Here is a 22,847-nt window from a genome sequence, read left to right as displayed (position 1 = left end):
TCTGTGATCTATTAGTAAACCCAAGTTTTTTTCACATGTGCTGTTGCTTGGCCCTATCCCTCCCATTCTGTATATGCTTTTTTATTTTTATTGCCCAGATGTAGTACTTTGCATTTTTCCCTGTTAAAGGCCATTCTGTTAGTTGCTGCCCACTGCTCCAGTTTATATATATTTTTGAATCCTCTCTCTCTCTTCTCGTCAAACAGTACTCTTCATCAATCTGGCTCCAACTTTCTCTGATTGCTGCTGCCAGATCAGCTTTGCAGGATGGAGCCTTGTCATGGACCATTTTCTTCAACTTCCACCAAAGATTTTCAATTGGATTTTGATCCGGACTATTTGCAGGCCATGACTTTGACCTGATGTGTCTTTTTCAAGGAATATTTTCACAGTTTTTACTCTATGGCAGGATGCATTATCATCTTGAAAAATGATTTCATCATCCCCAAACATCCTTTCAATTGATGGGATAAGAAAAGTGTCCAAAATACCAACATAAAATTGTGCATTTATTGAAGTTGTAATGACAGCCATCTCCCCAGTGCCTTTACCTGACATGCAGCCCCATATCATCAATGACTGGATATTTGCATGTTCTCTTCAGGCAGTCATCTTTATAAATCTCATTGGAACGGCACCAAACAAAAGTTCCAGCATCATCACCTTGCCCAATGCAGATTCGCGATTCATCACTGAATATGACTTTAATCCAGTCATCCACAGTCCACAATTGCTTTTCCTTAGCCCATTGTAACCTTGTTTTTTTTCTGTTTAGGTGTTAATGATGGCTTTTGTTTAGCTTTTCTGTGTGTAAATCCCATTTCCTTTAGGCGGTTTCTTACAGTTTGGTCACAGACGTTGACTCCAGTTTCCTCCCATTCGTTCCTCATTTGCTTTGTTGTGCATTTCCTGTTTTGGAGACATATTGCTTTAAGTCAGCCAGGGGACTCCGTGCAGCCTCACTGACATCCCTGGCTGACCTGAGGTGAACTGATGAGCGTGGGAAAAAATGCAGAACTTTCCCACGCTCATTAGTTCATCTCTGGGCAGCCAGGGAGGCTGCACAGAGATGAACTAATTCATTCTGGCAGTGGTTTAGAGCGGGCTGGTCACATTAACACCAGTCCCGTTGTAAACCAGTTAACCCCTTGTGATGGATTGCAGCGGGGGATCTGACTGACCAGCGGAGAGGTAAAGATAGTGTTGCTTTTTTGTTTTATTTTTGTTGCAGGTCGATGGTTTTTTTTTGGATTAGCAGAGGAATAAATCTTGTCAAAAACTTGGTGTCTTTATTTCATTAAAAGATTTTTTTAATTAATGTCTATGTGTGTTTTTTTAACCATTTAATAGTCTAGGGTTATTAATGGATCGGTGTCTTATTGACACCTCTCCATTATTAATCCGGCAAGGTGACATTAACCCATTAATGTTACCCCATATCCCACCGCTACACGGGAGTGAGATGAGAGAGGATAAGTGCCAGATAAGATGCGCCTTTTCTGGGGTGTCGGGGCAGATTTTTGTAGCCGGGGGGCGGGCAAAAATATGGTCCCTCTCAAGGCTATTAAAATCTGCCCTCACTCACTGGCTTTACCTCTCGGTGAGAAATTGCCGCTGGAGCCCATGCAAATTTTTCAACGAATTAACCCATTTAGTTAACACCTACATGTACCAAATTTTCCACACAAACCCTAATCTAATTAGTCAGGAACATATAAAAAAATACATGAAATGAAATGGTTTACTGTATGTAAACTATGTGTCATTTCATGTTGGGTTTTGGAATGATTTTACAGAAGCCAGCAATTGAATTAGCGGCTATTCTGCTATGTAGAACTCTATGAAATGTAAATATACGTGTCCCAATGATGTGAGTGTGTGTGTGTGTATGTATATATATATATATATATATATATATATATTTATATATATATATATATATATATATACACACAGTATGTATTCTATGTGTCTATATCTATTCTTTCGTTTCTTTATTAAACCTGTCTGTGATTTTACTGTATTGCAAAATGAATTGCCGGCTTTGGTTAAAGGACACCGGGTGCGATTTTCTCGCAAGTCACACTTGTGTTCTGTTTGTAATCCGATTTTTTTTTTTTATCGCACCCATAGACTTGCATTGGCGAGTCCGATCCGATAATCGGTGACAATCGCAGCATGCTGCGATTGTCTTGGCCCGAGGAAAACGGCAGAGGAAAAAAATCGGCTGATGAGAGCTGCCCCATAGATTAACATTGGGACGATTGCAATGCAATTTTTTTTTTATCGCATTGCACTCGTCCATTTTTGTCGCTAGTGTGACCCCGGCCTAACTTCCATACCAGAGATCCCTTTAAGAGAGGTCTGGGGTCAGAACCAGAACGCTGAGTGGATTTGCCCTGACTTCCATATCAATGATCCCTTTAATAGAAGCCTGGGGTGAGAATCAGAGCGCTGAGGGATTTGCCCTAACTTCCATACAGGGGATCCCTTTAAGAGAGGCCTGAGGTCAGTACCAAAGCGCAGAGTGGATTTGCCCTCACTTCCGTACCGGGGATCTCTTTAAGAGGGGCCTGGGGTCAGAACCAGTGCACTTAGTGGAATTGCCCTGACTTCCATACCAATGATCCCTTTAAGAGAGGCCTGGGGTCAGAATCAGAGCGCTGAGTGGAACAGTCCTAACTTCCATACCGGGGATCCCTTTAAGAGAGGCCTTGGGTTAGAACCAAAGCGCTGGATGGATTTGCCCTGATTTCCATACCAATGATCCCTTTAAGAGGGAAGATGTGCCTACGGGATGAAGGATGTGTGATGGGTATGTGGGCAGGGAGGGGGGGGATTCATTTCTGTCATGTGCTCTCTGCTCCTTTCTGGGGGGAAGACAATGACTGGGAGCTTATGTTCCCGGGGATGCTAGATTTCTCCCACCTGGTCAGTGTCTGCTGAGGTGTTGTCGAGTGGGAAAACTGTTGCTCATAGCAACCAATCACAGCTCAGCTTCATGTAAACAGCTCTGGTGAAATGAAAGATGCTTAGTGATTGGTTGGTGATACACACATACATTCAGTTTTATATATAGATGATTATTATATGTGCTCCTTTATGATCAGCTGTCTAGCTTTTTATATTTCTTTAAAAAAAATTTTTTTAATGCATTACTTCAATAAAAATTGACATTAATTATATTTAAACATATTGTTATCTTTAAATAAAAAAAGGAAAATTGAGTAACCATGAACCACAAAAAGAAAATATGAAAAATAATAAGAGCAATCTTTATTTAGTCACATTAAAAGAGAATATCAAACATTCATAATTACATAAGAGGTGATTAAAGAAAAAAACAATCCTGATAACAACGAGGGTAATCATCCCCACCTACGGTCAGAGTGACAATAAGCCCTAAAGACCACATACATAATTAAGGTCATAGCACATATAAGTTGCTAAATGAACGCAACAGTCAATGACTGGCGAAAAGTGGCCCCAAAATAATATATATAGAACATTGGTAACAAACACCTATGAGAGCAGCAGCATGTAATACCATAAGAGGGGGGATTAATCGGTAAATACCAAAATCAAGCCCGGTACCCGGCTGCCATAGTCACTCACCCATACTATTGCTGTGTAGGTAGGGGGACGACCCACTCGACCCCGACGCGCATTTCGCCACGGCTTTCTCAAGGGGAGAAAGCCGTGGCGAAACGCGCGTCGGGGTCGAGTGGGTCGTCCCCCTACCTACACAGCAATAGTATGGGTGAGTGACTATGGCAGCCGGGTACCGGGCTTGATTTTGGTATTTACCGATTAATCCCCCCTCTTATGGTATTACATGCTGCTGCTCTCATAGGTGTTTGTTACCAATGTTCTATATATATTATTTTGGGGCCACTTTTCGCCAGTCATTGACTGTTGCGTTCATTTAGCAACTTATATGTGCTATGACCTTAATTATGTATGTGGTCTTTAGGGCTTATTGTCACTCTGACCGTAGGTGGGGATGATTACCCTCGTTGTTATCAGGATTGTCTTTTTCTTTAATCACCTCTGATGTAATTATGAATGTTTGATACTCTCTTTTAATGTGACTAAATAAAGATTGTTCTTATTATTTTTCATATTTTCTTTTTGTGGTTCATGGTTACTCAATTTTCCTTTTTTATTTACATATGTTTGTGAGTACTCCACGTTTGATGGTTTGTCCTTATTATTCGGTGGGGGAACTACTATGTTTACTCTAACTGGTTCCTGGCCACTTTTGGCTAACAGGTTAGTTTTGAATTTTTTTTTCAATATTGTTATCTTTGTTGCACTTTTTTTGGAGGATTTTATACGTATGAACATTAGGATTCTATGGGGGGGTGACATGCAGCGCATGGGGATTCTATGGGGTGACATGCTGCACATGGTGAGGCTATGGGGGCCTCATGCAGTATAGGGATAGGCTGTGTGGGGCCTCATTCAGTATGTGGAGAGACTGGGGTTCATGCAGTATATATAGGGAGGCTGTGCGGTGTTCATGGAGTATATAGAGAGGCTGTGTGGGGCTCATGCTCTATATAGGGAGGCCGTGTGGGGCTCATGCAATATATGGGGAGGCTGTGGAGGCCTCATGCAGTATATAGGGAGGCTGTGTTGGGCTCGTGCTGTTTATGGGAAGGCTGTGAGAGGCTCATGCTGTATGTAAGGGGCTGTGGGGGGTTTATACGATATACAAAAGAGGCTGTACTTGGGTTCAAAGATACATAGAGGGGTGTCAGCATACTTAATTCTGCTCAATATTAAGTGATACAGTTAATATTGATAAAATAATATTGAATAGAATTAATTTCAAGCTTTGGTTCGGCCCTCCACAACAGTGACGGTCTCTCATGTGGCCCCTCGGGAAAATTAATTGCCCACCCCTGATCTACAGTGTTGGCAGGAAATATTCTGCTTTTTTGCAGCCTTTTCACTTGCATTTTTGTGTCCCATTCATTTGAATAGGGAAAAAAACGTTGCAGAAGCGCTGAAAGACGACAGCAACAGATTTATAAAAAAAGTGTCTCCTGGCCGGTGTCCGTGTCTGGCCGCTGTACTGGGACAGAGCGGAATAGTATAGTAGACTGTACTATTCCATCCAATAGTATATTAAGCCCTGTTCACACTGCGATTCTGCAGTGCGTCCGGGGGCTCTGCTTGAATCCCCCTAAAATAGGATTCACACAAATCCCCGACGGGGCCAAAGACTGGACTGCACTGACACAAGCAGAGGTCAAACTAATTTGTTTTTTTATTTCTTAAAATGACCGTCTGATTTATTTTCTTAGGGTAGGTGAACACGGTCAGGAATCAGCAGCGCTTTGGACACAGCACATGTCCGCTGCGTCCAAAGCGCTGCCTTCTATTGAACATAGGTGATTCCACATGTGATGATGCAGACTCATCGCATCCAATACATTGTACGGGTGAGATTTATCGCGTCTCCACAAGATAAATAGACATGCTGCGATCTGGAAAGACGCGTCGCATGTCCGTCTCTGCGGGTGATCCGCAAGCGTATTTGGACGCAGAGTTGGCATGGGATTTCTTGAAATCCCAACCACTATGCTGCAAACATCTGGACACTGCACAAGTACGCAGCTTCCAACCCACAACGATTACAGATCGTGTGCACCTACCCTCAGCGTCTGTTTGGGTTTTTTCGTCAAAAAGTGTCTATTTTCTGTGGCTGTTGGGACAGACGGACACGTTCAGAAAAAAAAAATATCACATGTGGAAGTGATTTGAGCTCCATTCCTGTCATTGCAATCTATGGCTCTATAGGGGATTCAAGCAGAACCCACCGGGTTTCGCAGTAAAGAAAGACAGTGTGAACAGGCCCTAATGTAATACACAGGCATTAGACATTAAGGCTAGTTTCACACTAGCGTTTCCTGGAGCTGCGGAGGGATGCGCACGGCCGCCTCCGTTCAGCTCCTCCTATGGGCGCATGACGCTGCATGCGACCTGCCTACCCTATCTTTAGCATTGGGTACGCAGGCTGTCTGCAGGTATGCATTTTCTGGCTCATGCGTTTTTTTGATGGTGCGCCGAAGGCACCAAAATGCAACACGGTGTGTTTGGCGCAGGTTGGCGCACCGTCAAAAGGTTGACGGAGGAGCTGACCGGAGGAGGTGCGGCCATGGGCGGAGCTTCACGGCGGCCATGTGCAGCCCTCCACAGCTCCAGGAAACGCTAGTGTGAAACTAGCCTTACTGCTGATCCCTATTATGGCGACACTACAATTACGGAACCATATATGCAGCACATATACACAGATATACACTATACATACACGATATATAATTGATAAATATAGATACATACACTGTATATACTTGTATACAGACACTTACAGTGTGTACAAGCACATATATAAGGTATACACACACAGAAACATTCAGCATATATACAGCATGCTCACATACATATACACAATATACTGCACACATGCAGTATACAAATATAATATACACAGACACACATCCTGTATACTGTATGTACATGCATATATAGGATGTGTATACGTATATTTGTGGTGCATGTGTGTGTATATATATATATATATATACACACATGCCCCACAGATATACGCAATCATTCTATATACCGTACTGTACATATGTACACACATACTATATAAACATACTATATAACATATAATCATTCTATATACCGTACTGTACATATGTACACACATACTATATAAACATATACACACACTGTCAGATCACCTCTGCAGTGGTTTACAGCGGGGCCGGTAGCATTAGTACCGATCCCCGTTGCAAACTAGTCAAAAACTTGTGATCGATTGCAGCGGGGGATCTGACTGAACAGCAGATTTTTTTGGCCGAGGGGGGGGCCAAAAACAATGGTCCCTCTCTAGGCTATTAATATCTGCCCTCGTTCACTGGCTTTCCCTCTCTGGCGGAGAAAATTGAGCGGGAGCGCACGCAATTTTTTTCCGCGATTATAGCCTTAAATTTAACCCCTAGAGTTCCAGATTTTTCCTAACACGAACTACTAAATTAATTAAACACTGACATATATAAATCGTTTTGATATGACATGGTTCACTATATGTAAACCATGTGTCATATCATGTTGGGTTTGGGAATGATTTTACTGAAGCCGGCAATTGATTTAGCGGCTATTATGCTATGTAGAACTCTATGAACTATAAATGAATATACCGTATATACTCGTGTATAAGCAGACCCGTGTATAAGCCGACCCCCCTAATTTTGCCACAAAAAACTGGGAAAACTTATTGACTCGTGTATAAGCCGAGGGTGGAATCCATAGACTATGCCCCCATACGCTGCTCCATAGTTTATGCCCCCATACGCTGCTCCATAGTTTATGCCCCCATATGCTGCTCCATAGATTATGCCCCCATATGCTGCTCCATAGACTATGCCCCCATATGCTGCTCCATAGAATATGCCCCCATATGCTGCAAAAAAAAAGCCATACTCACCTCTCCTGGGTCCATTGCCGCTGTCTGACGCTTCTTGTGTCAGTGACTGTTCAGCCAGCAGAGGGGCGGCGCGCACTAATCACGTCACCGCACCCCTGCTGCCTAAACGTCACTGACACAGGATGCAGCAGAGACAGCGGTGAGCAGCGATGGACCAGCTGAATATCGCTATACTCGCCCATCCTGCCGCAGTCTCTCCAGCCTCGCTCGCTTCTCCACTGTCTTCCTTCCCTTCCTATCTTCAGCGGTCACGTGGTACCGCTCATTACCACTCATGAATATGCACATATTCATGAGTAGTAATGAGCGGCACCACGTGACCGCTGATGACAGGAAAGGAGACAGTGGAGAAGCGAGCGAGGCTGCAGAGACCACGGCAGGACAGGAAAGTATGATCTGACACCCCCGCTCACCCTCCCCCGCCGACCCCCAGGTATATGACCCGTGTATAAGCCGAGAGGGGGACTTTCAGCCCAAGAAAATGGGTTGAAAATCTCGGCTTATACATGAGCATATACGGTGTGTGTGTATATATATATATATACTAGCTGAAGAGTCCAGCGCTGCTCGAGCATAATAACTAACTGTGGTTAGTTATAGCAAATTATAATTATCCTCCATCCCATAGTCCCATGCCCATATACCCATCATACATATCCATGATCCCATAGGCCCGTGCCCATACTTTATACCCATCATACATATCCTCCATCCCATAGTCGAGTGCTCATATACCCATCCTCCATCCCATAGACCCATGCCCATATACCCATCATACATATCCGCCATGCCATAGTCCCGTGCCCATATACCCGTCATTCATATCCTCCATTCCATAGTCCAGTGCCCATATACCCATCACACATCACCACAGGACTATGGGATGGAGGATATGTATGATTGGTATATGGGCATGGGACTATGAGATGAAGGATGTGTGATGGGTATATGGGCACTCGACTATGGGATGGAGGATGTATGATGGGTATATGGGCACTCGACTATGGGATGGCGAATATGTATGATGGGTTTATGGGCATGGGACTATGGGATGGAGAATATGTATGATGGATATATGGGCATGGGACTATGGGATGGAGGATGTGTGATGGGTATATGGGCACTCGACTATGGGATGGAGGATGTATGATGGGTATATGGGCACTCGACTATGGGATGGCGAATATGTATGATGGGTTTATGGGCATGGGACTATGGGATGGAGAATATGTATGATGGGTATATGGGCATGGGACTATGGGATGGAGGATATGTGATGGGTATATGGGCACTCGACTATGGCATGGAGGATAGGTATGTTGGGTATATGGGCACGGGACTATGGGATGGAGGATAATTATAATTTGTTATAACTATCCACAGTTAGTTACTATGCCCGGGCAGCGCCTATTAGAGATATATATATATATATATATATATATAGTGTCTCAATGACGTGTGTGTATATATATATATATATGTATTCTATGTGTCTATATCTAGTCTTTCAATTCATGTCAGTGTGTTTTTACTGTACAGCGCACTAAATTGCCGGCTTTAAAAAAACGGAAGAAACAGATGAAAAACTGATGAGACGGATCCGTCGCATGAGCTTTTCACAATCTGCGATGGATCCGTCGATCCGTCAGATTATGACTGACACCAAAAAACTGATGTGTGAAAGGGGCCTAACCTGAACACTGCAGAGAGATAGAAGGGGGATGGAGGAGGGTTTGGGAAAGACGATCAAGGACTGCAGAGGATGAACAGCATTTTTCACTGTAGGTAATGCTGTACACTGTCTGTGCACTTCATAAAGGGTCTGCAGACGCAGGGGGCCCCCTTTGTGGGTGGCAGGAGCTGGAGCATGGGATGGGCCCAGGCCCACCAGAGGATCCTCCAGTGTCCCGGTGCCCCAGTTCGACCCTGCCTATAAGTATGTTTGAATGTGGGAGGAAACCAACGCAAACATGGGGAGAACATACAAACTCCTTGCAGATGCTGTCCTTGGTGGGATTTGAAAACAGGACCTAAGCGCTGCAAAGCTGCAGTGCTAACCACTGAGCCACCATGCGGGCCTTGTAATATATTTTAGAAGGGAGCCCAGGAGCCTCCGGTTAGGTTACATTCACGCATCCGTGTGACAGTCCGTGTCCTAACATATTTACCCTCATATTAAAAACTCACGTTCTAGCACTGAATAATAACAAATTCTCCAGAAACCAGTAACTAGCAGGTTGAAACCAATATCGAGAAGATCAGTAACAGTGATGTCCAGCACCATGAACACGAATGCAGAATAGAAAATGATGGGACGGGTCTATCTGTAACGCCATAGCCATCTGTAACGCCAAAGCCGTCTGTAAAATAAATAAAGAGAAAATGACATCACCGCGGCACAGTGGATCCTTGGTGGTAATAATACTAGCTCCTCTTTTATAGGGTTTTTTCAGACATCTATATACATTAAAAGATCACAACTACGACTTTGAATCCCTGAAGAAAAAAAACATCCTCCGCTACAAAGATTTCTGGGATTCATCTTTCAAAAGAATTAGTGGAGAATTCTTTTTTGCATGTGTCCCCCATATTACAACACAAAAGCTGGGGTGGCCACTGTAACTTATATGGTACAACTCGGGAAATATTACGGCTCAAGCATTCAATTGTCATTTGAAATCGCAGTTCTGTTCTGCTGGATTTGCCTACAATCAATTTCCATAATAAAAATTAAAAGGACTCCTGACTTTTCTATTCTTGTAAATTTTGCATTTTCTTCTATGTGGTTGTACAGACCACATTAAAGACTCATCATGTAAACTTACTACCCATTCCTCCATCAGATGTACAGTCAGGTGGCGCCCAACCTTCCTCACAATGGCACTCCAGACCATGATCACAAACCTGTGGAAAACAGACAACGGATTAGCCACAAAATAATGCTAAAGAATTCATCATACACGCCAGGTTGATGGTTTTATCAACCAGTTTTTTGCCATTATTCTGGTGTAAAACTACTTAACATGTAGCAAAATTTTGGGGCAATGTGTACTTGTGGAAAAGGTTGCAACTTTTGGCATTTTTATGTCAGTCGTTGCCAGCTTTTCCAGCTTTTTTGAAAAATGGATAGGTGGGGCTAAGGCTTGGCCAAATACATATAATGCAACTGTGGAGCAGCTGTGCGCAGCCTCCAACAGGGGGCGCTGTTACGGGAAAAAAGGGTCACACTTAGTGTGTAGCACCTCGTTACAGAAGTGTTAGCCGCCATCAGGAGGCGGCAGAGTAGTCAGACAGGCCGGAGTCAGCAAAAAACAGGAAGACGAAGTACCAGAAGTTACAGCAATGCATGAGGTCAGAAATGAGCCAAAGGTCAGAGCCAGACGGGAGTGCGGTATCCAAAGCGTGAGACGGAAAGAGGAGTCAAGGTACAAGCCAGTGGGTCAAAAGCCGGTCGGAGAACGTAGTACCAGAGACAGAAAAACCAGAGACGGAGTTCAAAGTTCAAACCGAGTCATACACTGTAGGGAAATCTGCAAACGTACAAAAAGTCAGGGATAGGGAATGGGTCAGACACACACACGGGAAGTCAGAGGCAGAAGGATCACTACGGTAAACGGATCAGCTGCTCAAGCCAAGGACCAGAACTAGTACTGAAAAAGGCTACCAAAAATAGCACCAATAAATAGCCACGCAAGAACCAAAGAGAGGCAGGAAAAGTTAACCCATCCATGACCAGGCCAGGGAAAGAAAAGCAAGAAGCAAACCCCGACCTGGAATCATGACAGTACCCTCCTCTCAAGGGGGGGCACCGGACCCCCAGGCTTCCCAGGATACCGAGTATGAAAGGCCTGGACCAACCGATCCGCATGGACCGATTGCGCCGGAACCCAGGACCTGTCCTCCGGACCGTATCCCCTCCAATCGACCAGATACTGGAGTGAGCGATGGACCATGGGAGAGTCCACAATCTGTTCTACTTCATACTCTTTCTGGCCATCCACCAATATGGGTGGCAGAGGAGATGGAGATTCCCCAGAGGAAGACCCCAACGGTTTCAAAAGAGCTTTATGGAACACGTTGGGAATCCGTAAAGATGGGGGAAGGCGCTAATGGTAGGCCACAGGATTGATCACCTCCACAATCTCGTAAGGGCCAATGAACTTGGGCCCCAACTTAGCAGAAGGAACTTTAAGCTTAATATTCCTGGTTGACAACAACACCTTACCCTAAACCGGAATACTGGCCCCACAGATCGTCTTTTGTTAGCAAAAAATTTATACCTCCCCTGAGCCTTCCCAATATTTCTCTGAACCTCCTGCTACACCTCCCCCAAATGTTGCACAGCTAGGTCAGCCCCAGGGCACCCTGAATCCTGTCAGGAAAATTCCCCAAAATGAGGGTGAAACCCATAATTGCAGAAGAAAGGGAAGGTACCCGTGGACTGATTAATACGATTATTAAAAGCAAATTCAGCCAAAGGCAAAGAGGAACACCAATCGTTGTGCCGGGTTGTTGTCAAACAACTCAAGATTTGTTCCAAGGACTGGTTCCTTCTGCTAAAGAGAGGCAGGAAAAGTTAACCCCTCCATGACCAGGCCGGGGAAAGAAAAGCAAGAAGCAAACCCCGACCTGGATCACTACAGCACACCCAACAAATTCCTCATAATTTACACTATAAAATTATTGATATGTAATCTGAGAGCAACGTGGTGTAGGAGCGGAGACCCTAATTATAGAGATGTGACACTAACTAGGCTGTGTTTTTTCTGTCTCCATAAGATGAGTGTTTTATCAACAGGAAATTATTACTATCCAACAAGCTGTCATGTGCCTCCTGGTCCAACCACACCCCCATCACTGATTAGCAGCTCTCTGTCAATATGCAATGTACACAGAAAATTGCCAATCAGTTGGGTGGTGCAGGGACAGCCATGTAGCTGGTGTAGCTGCATTGGGGCCCGGAGGTGGGCCCTTGCAAGGAGGCTAATAATGAGGGCAATCTGACCTGTTTCTCTGAGCCCGAGGCTCTAGGGGGGCCCATGGCCAAATTGCCCCTATCATGTGTGGCATGCCGGGCAGAGAGCGATCCTGCAGCTCTGCTGCTTACGGTAGAAGATGGCAGTGGAGCTGCAGGATCCTGTCCTCAGCTTCTTGCCTAGCGCTTTCTCAGTGAAACAGGCAGGCGTGGCTTGATGATGTCCATATGCAGCAAGCACCTGTGTCATTTACAAAGTTGCTGGCGAAAAAGAAAAGAGCAATGTGAAGGGGAACAGATGAAGATGTGGGTGTGTTTTTTCCAATACACTGGGGGAGGGGACAGTGATTGGAGTAGGAAGAGGACAGTGATAGAGGTGGGGAGAGGACAGTCATTTGCGTAAAATGTCTGTGTGCTTCCAGATGACACACAGATTCATAGAGTTTTATAGGTCATTTCACATTTGTGAAAATCACGTATCTGAGAATGAGATCCCTGAAGGTCAGAGAATGTCTTGTTTTGATCAGATTTTGAGAATCAGTATAGGACATACTCAATGCGTATGTAAAAAATGGGCAGCCCACCGACACTGCACATGGATACAGCAATGTAGCATTATTACGTATAGCACAGTCCCTTAGTATATAGTGTACTCAATTATGTATAACACAGTCAATTAGCATATAGTGTACTCACTTATGTATAGCACCGTCCTTATGGTTCTGTATATGTAATATGATGTGTAATATGATATGAAAGGAATAGTGCTATACGAAACAAGAGGGCACTGTGTAATAAGGGACGGTAATATACTTAATAAAGGAGACTGTGTAAGATATACAGTCATATGTAAAAGTTTGGGCACCCCTATTAATGTTAACCTTTTTTCTTTATAACAATTTTGGTTTTTGCAACAGCTATTTCAGTTTCATATATCTAATAACTGATGGACTCAGTTATATTTCTGGATTCAAATGAGGTTTATTGTACTAACAGAAAATGTGCAATCTGCATTTAAACAAAATTTGACCGGTGCAAAAGTATGGGCACCCTTATCATTTTCTTGATTTGAACACTCCTAACTACTTTTTACTGACTTCCTGAAGCACTTAATTGGTTTTGTAACCTCATTGAGCTTTGAACTTCATAGCCAGGTGTATCAAATCATGAGAAAAGGTATTTAAGGTGGCCACTTGCAAGTAGTTCTCCTATTTGATTCTCCTATGAAGAGTGGCATCATGGGCTCCTCAAAACAACTCTCAAATGATCTGAAAACAAAGATTATTCAACATAGCTTTTCAGGGGAAGGATACAAAAAGTTGTCTCAGAGATTTAACCTGTCAGTTTCCACTGTGAGGAACATAGTAAGGAAATGGAAGAACACAGGTACAGTTCTTGTTAAGCCCAGAAGTGGCAGGCCAAGAAAAATATCAGAAAGGCAGAGAAGAATGGTGAGAACAGTCAAGGACAATCCACAGACCACCTCCAAAGACCTGCAGCATCATCTTGCTGCAGATGGTGTCACTGTGCATCGGTCAACAATACAGCGCACTTTGCACAAGGAGAAGCTGTATGGAAGAGTGATGCGAAAGAAGCCGTTTCTGCAAGCACGCCACAAACAGAGTCGCCTGAGGTATGCAAAAGCACATTTGGACAAGCCAGTTACATTTTGGAAGAAGGTCCTGTGGACTGATGAAACAAAGATTGAGTTGTTTGGTCATACAAAAAGGCGTTATGCATGCGCTGTATTGTTGACCGATGCACAGTGACACCATCTGCAGCAAGATGATGCTGCAGGTCTTTGGAGGTGGTCTGTGGATTGTCCTTGACTGTTCTCACCATTCTTCTTCTCTGCCTTTCTGATATTTTTCTTGGCCTGCCACTTCTGGGCTTAACAAGAACTGTACCTGTGTTCTTCCATTTCCTTACTATGTTCCTCACAGTGGAAACTGACAGGTTAAATCTCTGAAACAACTTTTTGTATCCTTCCCCTGAAAAGCTATGTTGAATAATCTTTGTTTTCAGATCATTTGAGAGTTGTTTTGAGGAGCCCATGATGCCACTCTTCATAGGAGAATCAAATAAGAGAACTACTTGCAAGTGGCCACTTTAAATACCTTTTCTCATGATTTGATACACCTGGCTATGAAGTTCAAAGCTCAATGAGGTTACAAAACCAATTAAGTGCTTCAGGAAGTCAGTAAAAAGTAGTTAGGAGTGTTCAAATCAAGAAAATGATAAGGGTGCCCATACTTTTGCACCGGTCAAATTTTGTTTAAATGCAGATTGCACATTTTCTGTTAGTACAATAAACCTCATTTGAATCCAGAAATATAACTAAGTCCATCAGTTATTAGATATATGAAACTGAAATAGCTGTTGCAAAAACCAAAATTGTTATAAAGAAAAAAGGTTAACATTAATAGGGGTGCCCAAACTTTTACATATGACTGTATATGTGTGTGGCTATATATATTTGTAGCTTTGTCGCCATAAAAGGAGGGGGCCCAGACACATTTCTTGCACAGGGACCCCAACCTGTCAGTGTAAACCCCTTGTGGGTGGGGTTATACACAGCTTAGTATTAGAGCTCTGCTAAATCTGCAACAGAGAAAACTGGAATCCGAGTCTCTGCCTCTACAGCAGTGGTTCCCAAACTCCAGTCCTCGCGGACACCAACAGGTCATGTTTTCAGGATTTCCTTAGTATTTCACAGGTGATGGAAGTATCATCAAGGCATCAGGAATTCTCTCATATGTGTAACACTATGGAAATCCTGAAAACATGACCTGTTGGGGTCCGCAAGGACTGGAGTTTGGGAACCACTGCTGTTATGATGGGTCACTGAGGAGGAAAAAAGCAAAACACGCGAAGTCTCAGAAAACCAGAGAGGTTGGTAACTATGCAGACTGTAGAGCCCCGATCCCAACACACAACTAGAAGCAGTCGTAGAGCGCGCCTACGGTGGTCCTGGACGATTCGTCACAACTGGAGAGCCAAATAAGCCTAAAGCAAGAAAAGAGGAAAACTAACTCCCCAGAGCAGACCCCAAAGGAAAGACAGCCCCCAACAAGATGAAAACACAAACAAAGGCAGAAAAATAGGCTGAGCAAACGATGGGGCCAAACTAACTTGAAAGGACAGGAAAGGAAAGATACTGTCTGCAATCTGCCAAAAAACCCTACCAAAAATAATGTCCAACGCTTCTGATAACAAAATTAACCCTGAAGTCACTAGACTTCTCCCACTATATTAGCACTCTGGAATATTCTGAGACAGAGCAAAAAGAGGCCAATCTAATAAAGGACAAAAAGGCAAATTGGCAAATACAGATAAATAAGAGTGGAAATTCAGCACAGCCCAGCCAGGCTGGCTGACCACACAAAAACTGAGTTGACCAACAAGAGCAAGTGTGAACATTGGCAAAAAACAAACTTAACTTGAGATGACTGGAGCAGAGCTGAAGTCCAAGACCTGAGAAACAGACTGAATCACCAGCAACAGGATAGGGCGTTGGCTGTCTTATATCCAGTCTGATACTCCGGAGATCCAATCACTATCCTCCTCGTCAGATGGCAGACCATTACCAATTAAACTAACCTTACTACCTCCTGTCACTACCAGAGGGAGAACGGAAGGAGAACTCCCAGCTGGTGGAGCAGAAAATGAGCTCATAACACACTGCTCTACAGCATGGTTCCCCAACTCCAGTCCTCAAGGCCCACCAACAGGTCATGTTTTCAGGATTTCCCTTGTATTGTACAGGTGATGCAATTATCACATGGGCAATACTAAGGAAATCCTGAAAACATGTGGGTCGCACTCCCAGGGCTGTGGAGTACTCGGTACAGGGCCGGTGTCGGCGGGATGTGTCACAGCAGCGGTGACCCGGTCCGTGGCCCTGGGTGCCCAATTAATAGGGGAAGTTTGAATGGTGGAATGTAGTTAATGGAATAGTTTGTGACGCCACCTGTGGTGTTCGGCAAGTGAGATGTTAAGTCGATGCTGCATGCAGATCCACTGGGACTGATGGTATGGTGCAGCAAAGATGTAAAAGCTCCCCACAGGTGAAGCTGTAGTCCCAGGGTAATGTAGATGTGGTTGGCACGGGGATGTAGCGGTGCCAGAAAGGTGGGAAGCAGACAATACACAGTGGGGTGCAATTTCTGTACCTTTACTTGGTAACTGCAGTCCAGGGTCCTGATTACAGATGGTACTGGAGCAGGTTAGCCTGGAAGCAGCTCAGGGATTCTCTCTCAGCAGTTGGGCTGTGCAGTCTCCTTCCTAGCGCCTATTTGAGTGAAGTACTCCTAGTACTGAGTTACACTGAAGTTCCTCCTAATTCTCTTCTACTAGCACTCCTCGTATGGCAGACAGCTGTAGCCGCTATTCCTCTCTTGGCTCACTCCGTGCTGTTGTGCCTCCGAGTTTTAGGTGGGGGTAGGGCATTTACAGCCTCCTACTCCTCTGGTGTCTGTTGCAGGACCGTTAGCATCCGTACAACCGTGGAGACCAGGCTCCAGTTCATGCGCTCTCGCTGTCAGGGAGCTCTCTTTCCTTAGCTCAACCTCCAGCTTCTCTCTACACGTCTGCACACGTGGACCTCCTCACACTAACTGACCACTCCTTCCTCTTGGCCCTCAGGGAGCACTCCTCCCTTCAATTCCGGTTCAGAGTCCCCCCTGCTGGCCTGGAGTGGAACTGTGTTGCATGTATAGGTTAACTGCGAGAGAGACCCTTCACTGCTTCCAAGCCTGGCATTACCCTCCCTGGAGGAAGGCAAAGCCACTGTGGCGGCCATACTCCTGGGGGCGCCACACATGACCTGTTGGTGGGCCTTGAGGACTGGAGTTGGGGAACCCTGCTCTACAGCATGCTGCTGTCAGATTACATAAGAAAAACCTACAGAGAGATTTCCCTTAACGTCCATTGACGGCATAGCCTGTCATGGCAGGATGTAAGTTCCCGCACCATGATGGGCTATGCCCATCATGCATTTAAACTGTCACTGCATGTAAACACACAGTGACAGTTCAGTGCCGACAGCTGTCATAGACAGCTGACAGGCACGGCAAGAGGTGCGGGGACCCTTGCCGTCGGTTCCTGCACCCAGAGCGCTGTGATGGTCAGTCAATCTGACTGACCGATCACAGCATGACCGCCCGGTAAGTGCAGGAGCTCAGCGCTGTGCCGCCCCTGGCTGTTAACCCCCCTGACTGCGGCGATCGGGTGCGATCGCAGTGTTCAGGGGGAGGCAGAGGGTTGGGGGCTCTCTCTGCCTTCTGATCGGTGTCCCCGTGATGTAATCGCAGGGCCCAATCTGTGCCATGATGACCCGGGGTTGTCACAACCCTGGGTCATCCAGCTACGGAAAGCCTCTGAGACCATGCTCACAGCATGGTCTCAGCAGCTTTCTCCATAGGTATAATACATTGCAATGCTGGAATATATCATTTCTCAGTATTAGATACATGACTTTAGAAAATATAAGATCCGGCACTATATTTGGTCTTACAGCATGTCCTTTGCATTTTGCTTCACAACCTCCTGTCTTGTAGGCTTCCTCGATGTTGATACATTTCTTATTGATACAAACCTGAAAGACAGTTATTCCCAATAACATACCTATATATAATAACCAACAGCAAATACACCTTGCAGATATTAGCAATTTCGCTTTCAGGGTTTTTTCTTTTACTTAATTTTACATTTTGCACGTATGGTAGTTAGGGCATTTTTCACACTTTTTTGTACAAATAAAACCTAAGTTACAACATTTGTAACTTGCAGATTCTGCTGTGGAATTTTCCGCGCAGATCTTGCTAAATCCGCAGGTGAAATGACCTGCATTTTACCTGCGGATTTAGTGCAGATTTACTGGGGATTTACTGCAGTTTTTGTGCGGATTTCCCCTGTGTTTTGAGACTTGCTGATTCCTATAATGGAGCAGGTCTCAAAATGCTGCGGATCTGCACAAAAGAAGTGACATGCTGCAGTTTTAAATCCGCAGCAAATCTGCGCGGAAAAATCCACAGCATGTGCACTGCGTTTTTTTCTTTAATAGGATAAAATAGTACTGTACATCACTTGCAATTCTGCTGCGGATCCACAGGTCTAAATCAGCTGCGGATCCGCAGCAGAATCCGCAACGTGTGCACGTACCTTTAAAAAAATTAAGGCTATGTGCCCACATTAGCGTTTTTAAACGCTCAGGAAACTGATCTCCTTCCCAGAAAACGCGCGTCTTTTTTCCACGCGTTTCTTGCGCGTTTTTTGCACGTTTTTTGACGCGTGTTTTCTGGGAACATTGAGGAAGGCTAAAAACGCTCAGCAATGCGGAAATTAATGAGCATGCTGCGTTTTTAGTCGCTAAGCGATTCCTGAGCGTTTAAAAACGCATGCATTGGCACAAAAAGGCAAAAACGCATACAAATTAATTTGAAGCTTCTTTTAAGCATTTCGGCAACGTCTGAGCCGGCACAAACGCTGCGGAAACACTTAAAAAAAGCAACGTGGGCACACAGCCTAAATCCTCATATTTCTTGAAAGCAGAAATTTGACAAACAGACAGTGTTACTCAGCACTTTGTACTTGGAGACTCTTTCATGCAATTTTGTGTCAAAGTGAAATAAAAAAATGCATACCAATTTATATTATTTACTACAAGCATTGCGCAAACAGAAAATCAGATCCAACCAAATATCCTTAAAATTTAAATGGTTTTCCACTTTAAGAAACATGGACCCCAAACTCTTTTATATACGGTACTTACTGTCAAAGACCACAGCCGGGTGGGGGGTCACGTTGAACCGACCACGCTGTTTTCTTTTTGCCACAAACAGCCCTCTGCTGCCTCCTATCATCAGGAAAATTATGCAATTGACCGACAATTAAAGGAGAAGGCCAAAGGCTGTTTCCACTAACAGTGAGCACATGGTACATACACCTGCAATTCCAGCACATGGAATATGTAAATATACTCCCGGTACGGTCACTGCCAGCTCGACAGTAACAAAATTAGCTACTCGCCAACACCACCAATGGTTTATTAGGCACCAGACATCTGACAGGTAGCGTATGGCTTTCAGGAGTGTGGTTTACAGAACAAAAGGAACAAAATCAATAAATTTTATATTTAATCCTTAAAGTGTGTATAAAAAAATATATAAAAGATTTTGTAAAGGGGACAAAACAATACAACATATACAATTACATAAAATAAAAGGATAAATAAAAGAAAATAACTAAATCTGACTTCACTGCGATGGCTTCAGAGCTTAGCGGATGGAAGCAATCCGATAGAAAACATCCATAAATGTGGATCAAGCCTTCAAGGTAATGTATCTTCCGGCATTGAACACAGATCATAATTTGCCTTGTCTTTTTATCCGCATCTAAGGTGCACCCACACACCTCCCAAGCAGCACAGGAAGGTACGTCTGAACCCGCTTAATCCAGAATACCCACTGCACCCATGAACCCCCATGTATTCCTCACCCTGTTTTTTAATTGGTACAGTTGTGGCCAAAAGTATTGACACCCCTGCAATTTTGTCAAATAATACTCAGTTTCTTCCTGAAAATTATTGCAAACACAAATTCTTTGTTATTATTATCTTCAGTTAATTTGTCTCAAATGAAAAAACACAAAAGAGAAGGAAGCAAAAAGCAAAACATTGATCATTTCACACAAAACTCCAAAAATGGGCCAGACAAAAGTATTGGCACCCTCAGCCTAATACTTGGTTGCACAACCTTTAGCAAAAATAACTGCGACCAACCGCTTCCGGTAACCATCAATGAGTTTCTTACAATGCTCTGCTGGAATTTTAGACCATTCTTCTTTGGCAAACTGCTCCAGGTCCCTGATATTAGAAGGGTGCCTTCTCCAAACTGCCATTTTTAGATCTCTCCACAGGTGTTCTATGGGATTCAGGTCTGGACTCATTGGTAGGAAGAAACTGAGTATTACATGACAAAATTGCAGGGGTGTCAATACTTTTGGCCATAACTGTACGTCTGAACCCACTTAATCCAGAATACCCACTGCACCCCTAAACCCTCAATCCTGCCCCCCCTCATACATCCCACTAATCCTCACCCCTATCTTTCTCACACTAAGAGAAACTACTGCAATCTCTCACACTTAAAGCCTGTGCCACTGACCCACACCCTCCCGCAACCTCGCTCTGGAGCACTTTAGAATGCTCGCTCTGTCTGCAACAAACTCCACGTGATCCATGACCTCTTTACTTCCTGCAACCTTTCCTTCCTGACCCTCACTGAGACCTGGCTGACACCCCCTGACACGGCCTCGCCGGCTGCACTGAGTTATGGCGGCCTCCACTTTACCCACACTCCACACCATGGCAACAGACATGGTGGAGGAGTGGGTTTCCTCCTTTCTAAAAACTGCTCCTTCAACCCTATCCATCTCCCACCCTCCCTTATCCTTCCTTCTTTCGAGGTTCACTCTGTCCGTATCTACTCTCCCTCTAATCTCCATATGGCTGTCATATACCGACCACCAGGATCCGCCACTGCCTTCATCGACCAAGTCTCAACCTGGCTCCTCCACTTTCTCTCTTCTGACATCCCCACCATCATCATGGGGGACTTCAACATCCCCATTGACACCCACCAGCCAGCAGCCTCCAAACTCCTGTCACTTACCTCATCCTTTGGACTTACTCAGTGGTCCTCCACAGCCACCCACACAGATGGACATACATTAGACCTCATCTTCACCCACCTCTGTTCCCTACCCAATCTCACAACCTCTCCCTTCCCCCTATCTAACCACCATCTACTCACCTTCTCATCCTCGTCCTTCTCACCTGCCCCCCATGTCCAGCCACTAGCACATCCTCGCAGAAACCTCGCACACCTAGACATTCACAGACTCTCAGACTCTCTTCTACCTCTGTCCTCCATATCTTCACTCCACAACACGGACAGTGCCACTGCTTTCTACAACTCCTCCCTCACATCAGCCATACACTCAGTCGCCCCTCTCATGCATGGCAAAGTGCGACAAATCAATAGGCAACCCTGGCACAACAACCTCACCAAAAAACTTCAACAAGCATCCAGGGTCGTGGAGCGGTGTTGGAAGAAAACACGCCTGCCAGATGACTTCACTGCTTTCAAACAAGCTACACTTGCCTTCAAATGAGCCCTCACCTCTGCTAAACAGACCTATTTCACAAACCTTGTATCTTCATTATCCCACAACCCAAAACAACTGTTCAGCACATTTAACTCTCTCCTCCGCCCACCACTGCCACATCCAACTCCCCTCATCTCTGCTGAGGACTTTGCCACCTACCTCAAAAACAAGATCGACCAAACAAGGCAAACCTTTACTGTCCCACCACCCCAACCACACCACATACCAGACCTCTGCCCTTCCCTAATAACCTCCCTCTCCAACATCACCAAAAGAGAGCTTACTCATCTCCTTTCCAAATCACACCTCACCACCAGTGCTCTTGACCCCATCCCTTCCCACCTGCTTCCCAACCTCACTAACACGCTCATCCCAGCCCTAACCCATCTCTTCAACCTATCCCTATCTTCTGGTACCTTCCCCTCTGCCTTCAAACATGCCACCATCACACCCATCCTCAAAAAATCAAACCTTGACCCAACTGCTATGCCCAGCTATCGCCCCATATCACTGCTCCCGTTTGCTTCCAAACTCCTTGAACAGCATGTCCATGCTCAACTTTCCTCCCACCTCTCATCTAACTCCCTCCTTGACATCCTCCAATCTGGCTTCCGCCCCCACCACTCCACTGAAACTGCCCTGACCAAAATTACTCCATCCTCCTCCTCCTTGACCTGTCCTCTGCCTTTGACACAGTCGACCTCTGCCTACTGCTACAGATTCTTTCTTCCCTTGGCATCAAAGACCTTGTCCTGTCCTGGATTGCCTCACACCTTTCTGACCACACATTCAGCGTTTCCCACTCCCACACTACCTCCTCATCCCCTCCCTCCCTCTCTCTGTTGGAGTCCCCCAAGGCTCTGTCCTGGGGCCCCTACTTTTTTCCATCTATACTCTTGGCCTAGGGCAACTCTTAAAGTCCCATGGCTTCAAGTACCACCTGTATGCGGACGACACTGAGATCTACCTCTCTGGCCCAGATGTCACCTCTCTGCTGTCCAGAATCCCGGAGTGTCTATCAGCCATATCCTCCTTTTTCACCTCTCGCTTCCTAAAACTCAATGTAAACAAAACTGATCATGCATCACGCTTTCTCCCGCACCTAAAATCCGCTGCCTCGGAGTAACCCTCGAGTCTGCTCTGTCCTTCAACCCACACGTCCAAACTCTTGCCACCAACTCAAAAATATTTCCAGAATCC

This window comes from Dendrobates tinctorius, unplaced genomic scaffold (genome assembly GCF_039654945.1).
Source record: "Dendrobates tinctorius isolate UK_male_01 unplaced genomic scaffold, ASM3965494v1 ptg000104l, whole genome shotgun sequence".
Taxonomy (NCBI): domain Eukaryota; kingdom Metazoa; phylum Chordata; class Amphibia; order Anura; family Dendrobatidae; genus Dendrobates; species Dendrobates tinctorius.
Note: the sequence above shows the minus strand (reverse complement) of the source record.